General features: G+C 35.0%; 1 long non-coding RNA gene and 1 pseudogene across 2 annotated transcripts; both read right to left on the minus strand.

Annotated features, from left to right (window-relative positions):
• Positions 1 to 10,285: 10,285 nt before the first annotated feature.
• On the minus strand, positions 10,286 to 15,784 carry LOC129900901 (uncharacterized). Of its 2 annotated transcripts, XR_008769721.1 has the most exons (4): positions 15,709 to 15,784; positions 11,485 to 11,630; positions 11,303 to 11,395; positions 10,286 to 10,675 (listed from the first exon to the last, which is right to left on the minus strand). It is a non-coding gene; the product is annotated as an uncharacterized LOC129900901 (long non-coding RNA). The 2 variants fall into 2 exon arrangements; XR_008769720.1 differs by lacking the exon at positions 15,709 to 15,784 and having other exon boundaries at positions 11,485 to 11,802.
• On the minus strand, positions 12,519 to 12,639 carry LOC129901816 (5S ribosomal RNA; annotated as a pseudogene).
• Positions 15,785 to 16,078: the final 294 nt, after the last annotated feature.

The raw sequence follows: 16,078 nt of genomic DNA on the forward strand, positions 1-16,078 counted from the left end.
AGTGAAATAAGCGAAAGTAAAAGCTCAAGGGGATGGGTATAAGGGATAGAAAACTTAATTGATGTCCAACCAGACTACATCACATAGTGTCTAAGTATGACTCTAGCTTAATCTTTGATGGGGGCTTAGTACAAGCTCTGAGCTCACCCAAAAAATAGAAGAAGTCAAGAAGTAGAAACATGGAAGGAAAATCATTGCCCTTAATAAGATGAAGACTCACCAAATCTTTGATATCTAAGCTACTCTAGCCATGAATAGGATGATCGTGAGTGTTGTCTGTCCCTACATTATGAGATAATGTAGGTAGAATATGCGTTAGTATATAGAAGGAACTAAGTATGTGAGATATGCATGAACAAGTAAAGTAACGTGAACAATATACTATAAGATGCATGAACAATCACAATGAACATGAGTATGGCTTAAAACATTAGAAAATATATGAAAAATCATGGTAAATGCATATCTTAAAACTTTGTCATAGAACTAATAGTTTAACTTTCAACTTATGTGGGATAAGACCTTTAACTGGCAACTTAGACCATGCGAGCTGCAACATGGAATCCGATGGAACCCTCATCGAGAAGGGGGAGACTATCTTGCCAGGGCATACTCTATCATGGGACTCAACTCAACTCAATTGTGCTATATGTGGATCCACTAACTAGGCCATGAAGGCAATACTAGCAACGTAGTTTGGGACTTTAGGTTCCTACTAGGATTTCCTTGGGCAACTAACTGTCTTACAGGACCGAACCCCACCTAGAAGGCCTTTCGATGCTTAGTCAATATCCCAATGGAAACTTATAAAACATGGTTATAACATAATAGGGAAAGATAGTTACTACCTATCAATGCATCTTTATAAAACATATTAGGAGTAGCTCATTAATATTAGTGATTAATAAGAATCCATAACTTCGATAAGAACTATACTTATCACCATCTTTAACATGATTGTGTGAGAATTATACTTATCACACCATAAAAAATTTCTTTAATCAGTTTAAGGGCCTCTGAAGTTTGGTGACGATTGTGTATTACAAATCATAAATACTCCTACAACTCATTCTTTTGAGTCGTTATGTGATTGTTTTGAGAAAAGCCTTTGGGATTCACTCTAAAACTCGTCCCTATAAGTCGTAGAAGGGACTATCACTCGTAGAGTGACTCATTACCATTATTACATGCAAAATTTTGAGGGATTCTTTTTGGTTCCAACTTGCCGACTTCTGGTGTCTTACAAAAGACTACCATTGTCAGCTCCAAATCATGCGTCGGATAGTTCATCTCATGAACCTTCAACTACTGCAAGGCATTGGCTATAACATTTTTATCTTGCATCAACACAATACCCAAAACTGAATGTGAAGCATCACAATGAACAATAAAATCTTTACCTTCAACTAGTAGGGTCAGAATATGTGTCATGATCAGAAGAGTCTTGAGCTTTTGAATGCTCTCTTCACATTTATCAATCTACTCAAATGGTACCTCTTTTTGAGTCAGCTTTGTAAAATGGGTGCCAATAAAAGAAAATTTTCTCATAAATCGGCGATAGTAACTGGAATGTCCCACAAAACTCCTAACTTCAGTCATAGAGCTAGGCCGACCCCAGTTCTAGACTGCTTCAATCTTTTGGGGATACCATTACCCCTTCTTTTGAAACCATATGCCCCAAAAAGGAAACTAAAGATAACCATAATTAACACTTAGAAAATTTTGCATACAACTTATTTTTCCCTAGGACACCCAAAGCAATATAAAGATGGTCTGCATATTCTCCCTTACCCTATAAATAGACTAGAATGCCATCTATAAGCACAATTACAAAGGAATCCAAGAACATCTTGAACATCCCATTTATCCAACTCATGAAGTTTGTAGGTTCATTGGTCAACCTAAGGGACACTAAAAGGAATTCATAGTGCCCATACCGAGTTCTAAATATTATTTTGGGCACATCCTCATGTCTAATCTTCAGTTGATGGTACTCAGACCTTAGATCAATTTTGAGAAGACTGACACACCTTGCAATTGTACAAATAGAGCAAATATACAAGGCAACAAGTATTTATTTCGAATGGTGACCCTATTCAACTATCGATAATCTATACACATCCTCATACTACCATCCTTCTTCATAACAAACAAGACCAGAGCACCCCAAGGGGAAGCATGAGGAAAAATAAAACCTTTATCATAGAGGTCTGTGATTTGAGCTTTAAGCTCTCTCAATTCTATCGGAGCCATACGATAAGAAGGAATAAAGATTGGATGAGTGTCTTGATCTAAGTTAATGAGAAATCTATATTTGTATCCCGAGGCATACCAAGAAAATTGATATGAAACACTTCCTTAAACTCAATCACTATAGGAATAGACTTAATAGAGGGGGACTCGACTTCGACATCCTGAATATAAGCCAAGTAGGCTAAACAACCCTAACCCACCAGTATTTTAGCCTAGATCTCTAACTTAGGACTCTGATACAAACTTTGTCAAGACGCAAACCAGGTCTCGAGTGGCACCCACACTAACTCTCCGGTAGGAGAACCAAAACTGCACACCCAAACTAGCATCCTAATACAAAAGTAAGCATGAAAAGTTATAGCAACAATTTTTATATAAGTTTTTAAGTTGAGTCCCCATAAACTCAGATATTTAATTCAATAGAATATGCCCTGTACTCAATAAGGAAAGAGCAAGTGCAGTATCAATTCACATAATCAATGGTGTATTGGTAGGATCACATGGCCAAGCAAGTCAGTGAAACATATACAAGAAACTATAAAGTAGTATAGATTAGCATCTATGAAGCACATTACCAATTATTAAGTTCATAAGCATGATTCAGTTCACAATGTCATTCTCAAAAATGACCAACAATAGTCCTCTCATGGTACCCACTCCCAAGTAATAGTTGTGTCGAAACGTGATAATCGATGCATATATATATGTATATGTATATGTATATATATCGGAATATGAAACTCAATCCCTATATGCATATATATATATATATATATTAAAAAGTGATGTATAAGTGTCACCCAATACCTATGTACATATTTATATCAACCGCAACCAGAATCACATTCACAAACCACAATAAATGCTTTACATGCTTCCACGGTCAAGTAACAGGTTCATTTCATACTATTGATCTCAGAGGTCATTTCATTAAGTTTTTTACATCTTTCCTAGTATCACACATGAAGAAAATTCTATGAATAACAATAACAAGCACATGCAACATAGACAGAAATGTAAAACCATCACCTACCTCGAAACCAAGCCTTGGAAAATCTAAATGGTTGGAGTTCCCCTTTACGAAGTCTTTCGGCTTGTTCTTGGTCTAAAATTTAACAAGAATTACCCATACCAATGAACTATTGGCCTATAATATCCGGGTTACATCAAAATCCTAACTATTGACTAATTTCATGATCCTATCACCCATCTAGGGGTAATTCCTACCATTAAATTAGGGTCAAGAACCCTCCCCTAAGATATTCACCATGAAACCTAGGTTCGAGGAATCAAATTATGAAGTAGGAGATTATTTCACTTACCTTTAGTGCAATAATGAGGGGAAAACTGGAAGGAATAGACCTAGTTCGTCCCTTTGCTCTCCAAAAATGAGAAAGTGCAGAAAATAATATTTTTGGGTTTTTTCCCAATTTAAAACCGTGTATGTCCTTCCATGACAATACTTACCCCACCATAGCTAGAATAATCCCATTGTGGCCGGTATCATGAATATAGAAGCTCGATATTTGTGTACCAAGCCCCCATTTTGCAACATGCCCTCAAAATATGACATCCTGAAATTAACCTTTTATGAGTCTACTCGCCCGAATGCCATTTCATAAAGCTGTATAGGATCCTTAGTGTCTTGACTATCAATTTTAACTATCACATTGACACAATGATCAACCATCATTATCAGACTACCCCAGATCTCACCTGACTCAGATTCCATCTAAGTCTAGCTTAGGCTCAAATTTCTCAAGTTACTTCTTAGAAGTTTACTATCTCCATTTCCTTTCCCATTGTCTTATCCATAACGACGGGAACAAATTTTTACAATGAAAGAACTTGAAGAGTTAGTGAAAATGATAGTTTTGGGTTATCTACATTTTTTGTTTCCTTCTTGTAATGCTTTTATTCATTATATAAAATAAGTTTATAATCACATGTTTAAAGGTATTCCTATTAGTACTTCGATAAGATATTTTAGCCTTCCTATATATTATTCATACTATTTACACAAGTGATTAAGAAGTCTTCCATGTAGAGTTTTTCTTACTTCTGATCTTGGTCATGTTATAAATAAGAATATTTGTTTAACTATTACTTGTCATTGGATAGATAGTAATTTTTTTATGCAAAAATGTATTTTTGCATTTCAATTTGATGATGACCATAGACATACTGCATAATTTATTTTTGAATCAATATCAATGATCATAAAATATTATGGTGTTGAACGCATAGTTTATGTATATCTTTTGATAATGCATCTAAAAACACTGTTGCTATTAATTCTTTAAAAATGAGTTTTCTCCTCCTTTATCTGATATTTTGCATATTAGTATGCTTACTATATATACAATTTAATTATAAAAGATGATCTTTATCATTTTGAGCATATAATAAAAAAATAATTAAGTATGCAGTTTGTTTTATTCAAGAAAGAAATAGAAAGGCTAGAACTAAATAATTTAAAAGCAAATGTGAGAACAATAATTAGACCAAGATTAATTACCAAAAAAATAAAGACTAGTCAGAATTCTGCTTATGAATTTTTAAGAACTTTAACTACTTCTATTAAGCAATATGCAATAGATTTTTCGAAGTCATATTGCAAGAATCTAATTGGGTTAAAATTAATGATGTTGTTATTTCTTAGAAAACATTATATCACTACTGTTGAAATTTTTGATGCTTATTATCCTACTTTTTGTAATATTTTAGCTTATATAGCCGAATCTTCTTTATTGCTTAGTAAATATAGACTAAAAGTAGATTACAAAGTCGTTATTACTGAAATAATTGTTTTTTTTAAAAAAGACTTTTTTCTTATTTGTCTTATTTATTTAATTGGTGCTATGTTAAATCAATGTATGAAATTTTCTACTATATCTGAATTTATACATATTACATATAGTTCTTCAGAAATCAAAAATTATGAAGAACCTAGTACGCTTAAGACAATGAGTTATACAAATGATCACATCCAAACATTATATAATTATTATGTCTCTTTACTTGAAAATGCTACACCTACTTATATTGTTATTTTACCTAGTCCTTCTGATGAGCCATCATCTTCTACAAGACATATATAAAGTATGACAACCCATTGTATAACTAATGTATTTGTATGTACTAGAATGCAACTTACATCACAAAGGAGTGTAAATCGAGATGGGTTATTTATTACTTTATACAGGCCTTAGAGTTATCAAATTAATATTAGCACACTGGATTAATGGAAGAAAACTAAAACCAAATCTAGTACTTTCAAGCATGGCTAGGGATAGGCTACATATTCCAATGTCAATTGTTGTATCGGAAAGCGCATTTAATAAAAAAAAGCAGCAAGAAGAAGAGGAAGAAGAAGAGGAAGAAGAAGAAGAGCAAGAGGAGGAAGAAGAGGAAGAGGAAGAAGAGGAAGAAGAGGAAGAAGAGAAAGAAGAACAAGAAGAGAAAGAAGAGGAAGAAGAAGATGAAGAAGAAGGGAAGAGGAAGAAGAAGAAGAAGAAGAAGAAGAAGAAGAAGAATAAGAAGAAGAAGAAGACGACGAAGAAAAGGAGGAAGACTAAGAGGAAGAAGAAGAAGAGGAAGAGGAAGAAGAAGAAGAAGAAATAAAAGAAGAAGAAGAAGAAGAAGAAGAAGAAAAGGAGGAAGAGGAAGAGGAAGAGGAAGAAGAGGAGGAGGAGAAAAAGGTAGAGGAAGATGAGGATGACGAAGAAGAGGAGTGAGAAGAAGAAAAAGCAGAAAAGGAAGACGAGGAAGAAAAATAAGAAGGCGAAGAAGACGAAGAGAAAGTAAGTAGAGGAAGACGAAGAAGAAGAAGAAGAAAAAGAAGAAGAGAAAGACGAAGAAGAAGAGTAAGAGGAAGACGAGGAGGAAGAAGAAGACGAAGAGTAAGAAAAAGAGGAAAAACAACAAGAAGAAGAAGAAGGGGAGGAGGAAGTAGAAGAGGAGGAAGAGGAATATGAAGAGGAAGAATAAGAAAAGGAGGAAGAGAAGAGGAGGAGGAGGAGGAGGAGGAAAAGGAGGATGAAGAGGAAGAGTAAGAGAAAGAGAAGCGAATGATGAAGAGGAAGAGGAAGAAGAAGAGGACGAGAAAGAGAAGAGGAAAATGAAGAGGAAGAGGAGAAAGACGAAGACGAAGACGAAGAGGAGGAGGAGGATGAAGAAGAAGAAGAAGAGGAGGAGGAGGAGAAGAAAGAAGAGGAACAAGAAGAAGAAGAGGAGGAGGAAGGGAAAGAGAAGAGGAAGAGGAGAAAGAAGAAGAAGAAGAAGAGGAAGAGAAAGAGGAAGAGAAGGAGGAAGAAGAAGAGGAGGAGAAGGAAGAAGAAATAATTTCTTTGCATTTCTGAATTTCCTTTTTATGAAATTTGTATAACTTTAATGAAATAATTTTAATTACTTTACATAGTCATGTATTGAAAATTAAATTTGCAGCGATTTTATAAGTCAATACTTCAAAAATAATGCTAGCAGATATTACTTAAACAATTATTATCATGTAAAATTTAAAATACATTTATTTAAATATCTTCAAAATTGTAAGTTGTAACTTTTATATATTGTAAGTTTTGCATCTTGAATATATTGTATGAATATTTGGTATACATTGGAAGTTATATATATAATATAATGTAAGTATTTTATTATTATGAAACGTATATTGTATGTATATTTGATCTCTATAATAAGAGAATGTGTGTGTATACACACACATATATATACACACAAATACACAATGTAAGTATTCTATTAAAATAGATAGTATACTATGTGTATATTTGGTATATATTTTATGTATATATAAGTAATAAAATGTAAGTATTCTATTAACATAGCTAGTATATTGTGAAAATATCTGGTATATATATATATATATATATATATATAAAATAAAGTGTAAGTATTCTATTATTATAGAAAGTATATTGTGTGTATATTTGATATAAATTGTAAGTATATATAAAATATAATGTATGTATTCTATTATAATAGATAGCATATTGTGTGTGTATTCGTTATATATAATGTAAGTATTCTATTATTATAGAAAGTATATTGTGTGAATATTTGGTGTACATTGTAAGTATATATAGAATATAATGTAAGCATTTTATTATTATAGATAATATATTATAGATAGTATATTGTGTGTATATTTAGATTTCATTGTAAGTCTATATATAATATAATGTACATTTATAAAACCATATCAATTATTTCAAAATTTTGAATTTACAATAATAACAATTATTTAAAAATTAAATTGTTAACAACACACTATATGATTTCAAAATTAATTTGATAGAACTAAACTAAACTCTAAAGTACTAAACTTTCAAGTTTCAACTTTCACAAATCAAATTTCAACTTTAAAGTTATAATTATATCAAAATTAAATAAATAACAATGCACTATATTGATAATTAACTCAAACATTTAAATTAATAAACGTTGTTAAAAAACTAATTGATCCACCGCAACATCCAGCCTGGTAAGATCACTGGGCCAAAACCTGGCCCGACCCAATTGGCCTGAAAGAATTGGGTACATGGGTTGTAGGCCGGGCCGAACAAGGATATCCTATTGTTGAGTTGGTATCGAACCGACTTAGTTATGGATGACCCAGCCCAGCCAAATATTCGAAACCGATGAATTTTATTAGTGGGCCTGGCTGACCTGGTCCAACCCAATTGACATCCTTAGTCCCCACCGCTTAGTCCAATGGAAAACTTAGTATCCACGAGACTTGGTCCATTGCGTGGGCAAGTTGATTTACACCTCCTCTGGAGTTTGGTAACAGGTAAGTTGTGGATATCAATGTGTAATGCTTACTCCGTATCGTGGACTCCATTTGAAACTGCCTTAGCTTTCATTTTCGTTTGAGATAATTTTGTTTGAGTGATTTTACTATTTTGGATCAATTCTAGCTACATTTTGACCTGAAACAAGCATAAACATGTATGTTGTCTCACTTATATCAATTATACTCAAAATATATAAATATACTTGTACTGATTCTTGAAACTTAGTTAAAATATGGATAAAATGCGATACTTGGGTGTATAAATATGTCCAAGACCAAGGATCTAAGAAGTACAAGAAATATACAAATATGAAATACATAATGGAAAAGAAAAGAACCAAAGTCAAGAAAAGTGAAACAAACAAGGTTAATAATCAAGTGGAAACAACAGGAGAGAGAGTATTTTCAATACAAACCAATGAAAAAGTGATGCATGATACTAGTAAAAAAACTCAGTCTAGAAGAACTGGTTGACAAAGGAGAAGGTTACTTTGAACAATCAAAGGAAGCTGAAAATAACAAGCAAGCTAAAATTCTAAAAGAATTAATGGACAAAGAAGTGACAGAAATCACTAAAAATACAAAGGAGATTGATACAACTAATCATGGAGTTTGGTGGACAACTACGTAGGATTGAGACAACATGTCAATGAGGAGATGTTAGAAGTTGAACTCAAAGGCGAAAGAAGGAGACCTATCTCCTAAACAAACTAAGAACACAATTCTTGCTATTAGATAATTAACTAAGAGGTTAGTAATCTTTATGTATAATCATTGATCATGAATAAGGTTCTTACGTGGAATATTAGATCAATTAACAAATCAATATTGCTCAATTGGTTTGATGTAGTATTTTCAAGATTCATTAAGGGTTGATGCGTATGGGTTGAGATTGGGCTAAAAGAACATCAAAACAACATAGAACATCAAATTTATTCAGTAAACTACTCAGAATAAATTTGGCTAATTGTGTCAGATGAGCAGAATGTGACAGTCATAATTGATTCCATACAACATCTAACAGTGAAGATAATCCACCATAGTTTATGCTATTCTACAAAAGGTAAGTGATAGTAGATTGTGTTCACTGTTCGCCTAAGTGAAACAGGTTGCCTAACGTGTTCCAATAAATTAGTAAATATAGGAAGTAAAAACACGTTATTTTATGTGAAAACTGTCACGACCCAACCCCATAGGCCGCGACTTGAGTTCGACCTGGAACCCCGTATACATATCTATCAGCTATAGTCAAGTTGAACTGTGTGTGATGTGATACTATACAAAAAAACTCCAATGGGTCAAAATCTTTTCAGGTACATGTAGCCCCTTTCATTCGTACTATATCATGAAAGAGAACGCAAGGCGACAAGGCTGCTGTAACATAAAAACATTTACAACGCGACATACACGCATAGCTGAAACAAACTTATAAACAACCCACATACACATGTCTACAGACCTCTAAGAGTTATTAACGGTAACATATGGTGGGACAGGGCCCCAACCGTACCCCTGAATAAACAAATGCCGATATTAAATGACCAGCACCAAGAGCTAGGCTCTAGAACAGTGGATCCCTTCTAACATAGCTGAGTGGAAATACTAAGTTGGAGGATCTCTGAAATGAATATCTGTACCTACGGTCATGAAATGCTACCCCCGAAGAAATGGGTCAGTACGGAAAATGTATCGAGTATGTATAGCATATACTGTAATAAGTAAAGTCATTAGCAGAGAAGAATGTACAAAAATGAGCAAAGTATCGAGAAATACCAAAATGCTGATCATAACAACAAATAAGGTGTGTAGAAAAATATATGCCATACCCGGCCCCATTATGGGACTCGGTGAACAAATCGTGGGTGCCGCCCTATCACTGGTGCCACAACACATCATAACTCTAGAGTAGGAAATATCTCCGTAACAGATCATATCATATCAGATAGTCATATCATATCATATCATATCATATGTGTACATGGCACATCATAACTCCACAAATCCCATGTACAGGTCATACCTGCCCCCTCACGTCGGGGCATGCCAAATAATGTAGAGAAGTACGCATGATAACAAATCCTGGCCCGAGCTCAGTGAAGGAAGCATTGAGGCATCCACGAGTGAAGTAGTGAGAATCTATATGCAATTTAAATCATATTTGAGACTCGATGGAATAATCAAAATGAGCTATCATTCAAAATCAAGACAAGAGTCATATCAAGGACCTTTTGAAAGTTACTATGGGTTATATCGAAATAGAACTTTTGGGAATCATATACACATATCAAGGAATAACAAATATCTTTTGAAAAATCAAGAAGTTGGCCATCCTAGCAGCTCTACGAATAGGAACTTTCTTGGAATCATATAAAAGTCATTTTCTTACTTCATAAAAACCATGTCAATAAAGAAGATTAGCTTTACATATTTGTGTCCAAAACATGCCAAGAGATAGAATAAGCTTAATACACTTATGCCGAAAGACATGCCAAAAGAAAGTCTAAGCCTTACATACTTATGCCAAAAACATGACAAAAGAAGGAAATGTTAGCTTTACATACCTCTTACGGATTACTCTTAATACGTTCGCCTTGTCGTCTCTTGAACCTATTTAACATGAAAGTAATTCTAAGGTTAGTGACCTTCGACTTCCCATCTTGTAATTCTACCACCCCTTACCTATAGAAAAGAATCCCTTATCCATTTCCTTAGACTAGTTCATTACTAGTTCCTTAGTTAGTTAAGGAGTTAACGGAAATTGGGCAGCACCTCCCTTATAAGATGCCCTATATGAACTTTTAATTATATCCCTAATTACCACATCCAACCAACAACAACAAACTTCATAGCATATACAAGTAATTCACTTCAACATTACAAGATACAAACTCCAAACAACTCATTCAAAACTACGATAGCAAAATAGGGTATTTAGTCTCTATTTCATAAAACCTTTAACCCTATGAAATGGAGGGTCATTTGGCTGCAACCAGAAGAATATACACCCCTTTTATAAAACTTTTCATCCCTGAAAGACACAATCAAACAACCTACAGGTGCATCACAACAACCACAACACACTACTCGACTTTGATTTAACTATAACGACCTTAGTTTAGTTTGTTTCTAACGTCAAGAATCATTGTACAATTGATATTCTTAAAGGCAGATATAAAACGTGTAATACACTCCAAAATCACACAATAAACTCCAGATTGAAAGAAAAACCCTTACCTTACCCGAAATTGGCCAAAGCTTGCCAAAACTCTCCTCGGAAGTTCCTTAATTGCGGCTGAAATGTTGTGGCTGTTTGCTCTCCATTTTGTGCTGAGACAAACCATAACTTTAAATTATTAAAACCTTCATATCATTTCCAAACCCTTACCAAAATGTGGGAGAATAGAACCAAGCCATACCTTAACAAACAGATTCCCAAACTTGCTGAAAATTAACTTCGGAACCTCCTTAACATGCTGAAAGTTATGGACTGTTCGTGTCCCTTCTTTGCTTCCCCAAATAGTAATTTTATGCTATTAAACCCCATCATTTAGCCGTGTAATACCTTAAATAATTAATTCACAGAAAGAAATCGGAGGGCTTACCTTAAATTGGAGCAACTCGTGGCTGCCTCTGTCTTGCTCTCATGTTTTTGCTCTCCATTTTTGGCCAAGTTTAAAGGTGAAAATGACTACTTAGTCATCTATATATATATATATACACACCCTTTTGGAGAGTGACACATGTCAACCCCTAAGGGTGAAACGTGTCAAGCCCTTAGGCAGCCACGTCATCACATGCAACCAATCACATGCTGCCACGTGGCAGCGTGGGTCTACCTCAAGCTGATACATCACCTACTTGACCCTAAGTAGGTGCATCACCTACTTACTTCAAGTAGGTGCGTTGTTTCCTTATTTTTCTTTCATGAGCTCGTAATCTCGTCTCACTTCAAGAGCCTATGTTTTCCTTGCTACTTAAGATCGACATTTACTCAAGTAGCTTAGTATGTAAAATGTCCCAAGTAATAGCTTTCAAAAGTAAGTCAATTCCTACGACCCACTACTTAACCTCCAACTTCTTTCGGATTCTTATAACCCTATTTTCAATCTTCTCTCTTATGGAGTATCTCCTTCTCATTTTATTAGGATTATTTGATAGCGTTATAGATTATCCGACTCACATAATGAATTTTCAGAAACTTAAGAGACTTCCCATAAACTTAAGAAGCTTAATAAGTGTTCCAAGGTACCAAAGTACGGGGTGTAACATCCTTCCCCCTTCAGAACATTCGTCCTTGAATGTGAACCAAAACCTTCCTCTAAATCTTATACCGACTATATGGAGAGTTCCTCTATCCCATTTCCATAATATATACTTTCATCAAGCAATCAATATCAGAGTTCCAAATCTTAGGATTACTTGTAGACATAGGGAATAGGTACAGATACTTGTGTTTCATTTCCTCTTTCGCTTCCCGGGGGTCACCCATCCTAGTACTACTCTCGCACAAGCACGCTTAGCTTCGGAGTTCTGATGGGATCCAGTGCGTTAGTACTGGTATGATCGTATCCATACCTTATGAGATCTCATTTGAAGTTTAAGCGTTCTCATTTACATATGATAGCGTTAGTTGATTTTCTCTTACTCTTGTACTTCTCTTGTCCACTTTCCCCTTTTAGGGTGTATCTATGTCATTGTCTATTTATTTCTAACTTTCCAAATGCATATGAGTCCTTTCCAACTTATTTAGTATACTGCGCTATTTCCATATCTTCCTTTACATCACCTATACTTTAGGTTACCCCTGTATGAAACCTTAATACAATCATGAGGTGGTTAGAATCCTCAATATACAGTACCAACTCTAGTATTTTCCAGATTCTTTTTTCATACCCATATTGACCTCCTCGTTACTATTACCATCACTTTAGTCATTAACTTATTTCTCAAGGTCAGCCTTACTCATAGTATAGTCAAATCTCATTCTTATTATGGACAAGGCATACTGCAACCTTGTATCTCCTTCTCTTTTTATTTATAGAAAAATTTGGGCAGAGTTTCCTCTGTATTTCTTACTATCTCAACACCTGCACGCACAAAATTCCAATAATGCCTCACATGGGCAATATATATATTCATATCGTATCATACCGCAGCCACACAGGGCTCCCAATATCAAAACTAGTAAAAATGACGGACTTACCTCATATGCCCAACTCAAACTGCACCTGTTACCCTGCCTTGTCTACTTTTCCTTTCCATTTTTAACTTTACAAGTCAATCATACTTTAATACCTCACCTGACATATATCTTTCTTTCCTTTGCTTACCTGCGTATTTTGTAACTTCCAATATCATCAATCGCCTTCTTCTATCGATGTTTTCCTTCTGCTAAAACCATAGATTAGTATGAGGAATTTCATTCCCTATTACTCGGCTCTATCGCACGATCTTAGATATGAAAGAAAGGCAACATCCTAAATGTCCTATAGCCTTTTACTTATAGATGTGGTGCATAAACAAGACTTTACTAGACACGGTCTATAGATACTCAGAGGACGAACTGCTCTAATACCACTTCTATCACGACCCAACCCCATAGGCCGCGACTGGGGTCCGACCTGGACCCCCGTATACGTATCTATCAGCTATAGTCAAGTTGAACTATGTGTGATGTGATACTATACACAAAAACCTCAATGGGCCAAAACTTTTTCAGGTACATATAGCCCCTTTCATTCGTACCATATCATTTAAGGGAACGCAAGACAACATGGCTGTTGTAACATAAAACCATTTATAATGCGACATACAGGCATAGATGAAACAAATTTATAAACAACCCACATACATATGTCTATAGACCTCTAAGAGTTATGAACGGTAACATATGATGGGACAGGTCCCCCGCCATACTCCTGATTAAACAAATGCCGACATCAAATGACCAGCACCGAGAGTTAGGCTCTAAAATAGTGAAGCCCGTCAAACATAGCTGAGCAGAAATCCTAAGCTGGAGGATCTCCGAAATGAACATCTGTACCTGCGAGCATGAAATGCAGCCCCCTGAACAAAGGGGTCAGTATGGAAAATGTACCGAGTATGTAGAGCATGGACTGTAATAAGTAAAGTCATTAGTAGAGAAAAATGTGCAAAAATGAGAAAAGTATCCAGAAATATCAAAATACTGATCATAACTACAAATAAGGTGTGCAGAAAAATATATGTCATATTCGGCCCCATTATGCGACTCGGTGAACAAATCGTGGTTGCTGCCCCATCACCGGCGCCACAACACTTCATAACTCAAGAGTAGGGAATATCTCCATAACAAATCATATCATATAAGATAGTCATATCAGATCATATCATATCATATGTGTACATGGCACATCATAACTCCATAAATCTCATGTACAGGTCATACCTGCCCCCTTAGGTCGGGGAATATCAAACAATGCAAAGAGGTACGCATGATAACAAATCCTGGCCCAGGCTCAATGAAGGAAGCATTGAGTCATCCACGAGTGGAGTAGGGAGAATCTATATGCAATTTAAATCATATTTGAGACTCGATGGAATAATCAAAATGAAGTATCATTCAAAATCAAGACAAGAGTCATATAAAGTACCTTTTGAAAGTTACTATGGGTTATATCGAAATAGAACTTTTGGGAATCATATACACATATCAAGGCATAACAAATATCTTTTGGAAAATCAAGAAGTTGGCCATCCTAGCGGCTCTACGAATAGGAACTTCCTTGGAATCATATAAAAGTCATATACTTGCTTCATAAAAACCATGTCAATAAGGAAGATTAGCTTTATATATTTGTGCCCAAAACATGCCAAGAGATAGAATAAGATTAATACACTTATGCTGAAGACATGCCAAAAGAAAGTCTAAGCCTTACATACTTATGCCAAAAACATGCCAAAAAACGGAAACGTTAGCTTTACATACCACTTACGGATTACTCTTAATACGTTCGCCTCGTCGACTCTTAAACCTATTTAACATGAAAGTAATTCTAAGATTAGTGACCTTCAACTTCCCTTCTTGTAATTCTACCACCCCTTACCTATAGGAAGCAATCCTTTATCCATTTTCTTAGACTAGTTCATTACTAGTTCCTTAGTTAGTTAAGGAGTTAACGGAAATTGGGCAGCACCTCTCTTATAACATGCACTATCCGAACTTCAAATTATATCCGTAATTACCACATCCAACCAACAAAAACAACCTTCAGCACATATACAAGTAATTCACTTCAACATTACAAGATACAAACTCCAAACAACTCATTCAAAACTACGATACCAAAATAGGGTATTTAGTCTCTATTTTATAAAACCTTTAACCATATAAAATGGAGGGTTGTGTGGATGAAACCAGCAGAATCTACACCCCTTTTAGAACATTTTCCATCCCTGCAACACACAATCAAACCACTTGCAGGCGCAGTACAACAACCACAACACACTACTCGACTTCGATTTAACTTAAACGACCTTAGTTTCATTTGTTTCTAATGTCAAGCATCCTTGTGCAATTTGTATACTTCCAGGCACATATAAAACGTGTAATACACTCCAAAATCACACAATAAACTCCATATTGAAAGAAAAACCCTTACCTTACCCGAAATTGGCCAAAGCTTGCCAAAACTCGCCTCGGAAGTTCCTTAATTGCTGCTGAAATGTTGTGGTTGTTTTCTATCCATTTTTGGATGCTCCAAACGATAAATTTAAATTATTAACACCTTCATATCATTTCCAAACCCTTATAAAAACATGGGAAAAGATAACCAAGCCATACCTTAACAAACGGCTTTCCAAACTTTCTGAAAATTAACTTCGGAACCTCCTTAACATGCTGAAAGTTGCGGACTGTTCGTGTCCCTTCTTTGCTGCCCCAAATAATAATTTTATGCTATTAAACCCTATAATGTAGCCTTGGTATACCTTAAATAATTAATTCACCGAATGAAATCAGAGGGCTTACTT

Source organism: Solanum dulcamara, chromosome 8, assembly GCF_947179165.1.
Source record: "Solanum dulcamara chromosome 8, daSolDulc1.2, whole genome shotgun sequence".
Taxonomy (NCBI): domain Eukaryota; kingdom Viridiplantae; phylum Streptophyta; class Magnoliopsida; order Solanales; family Solanaceae; genus Solanum; species Solanum dulcamara.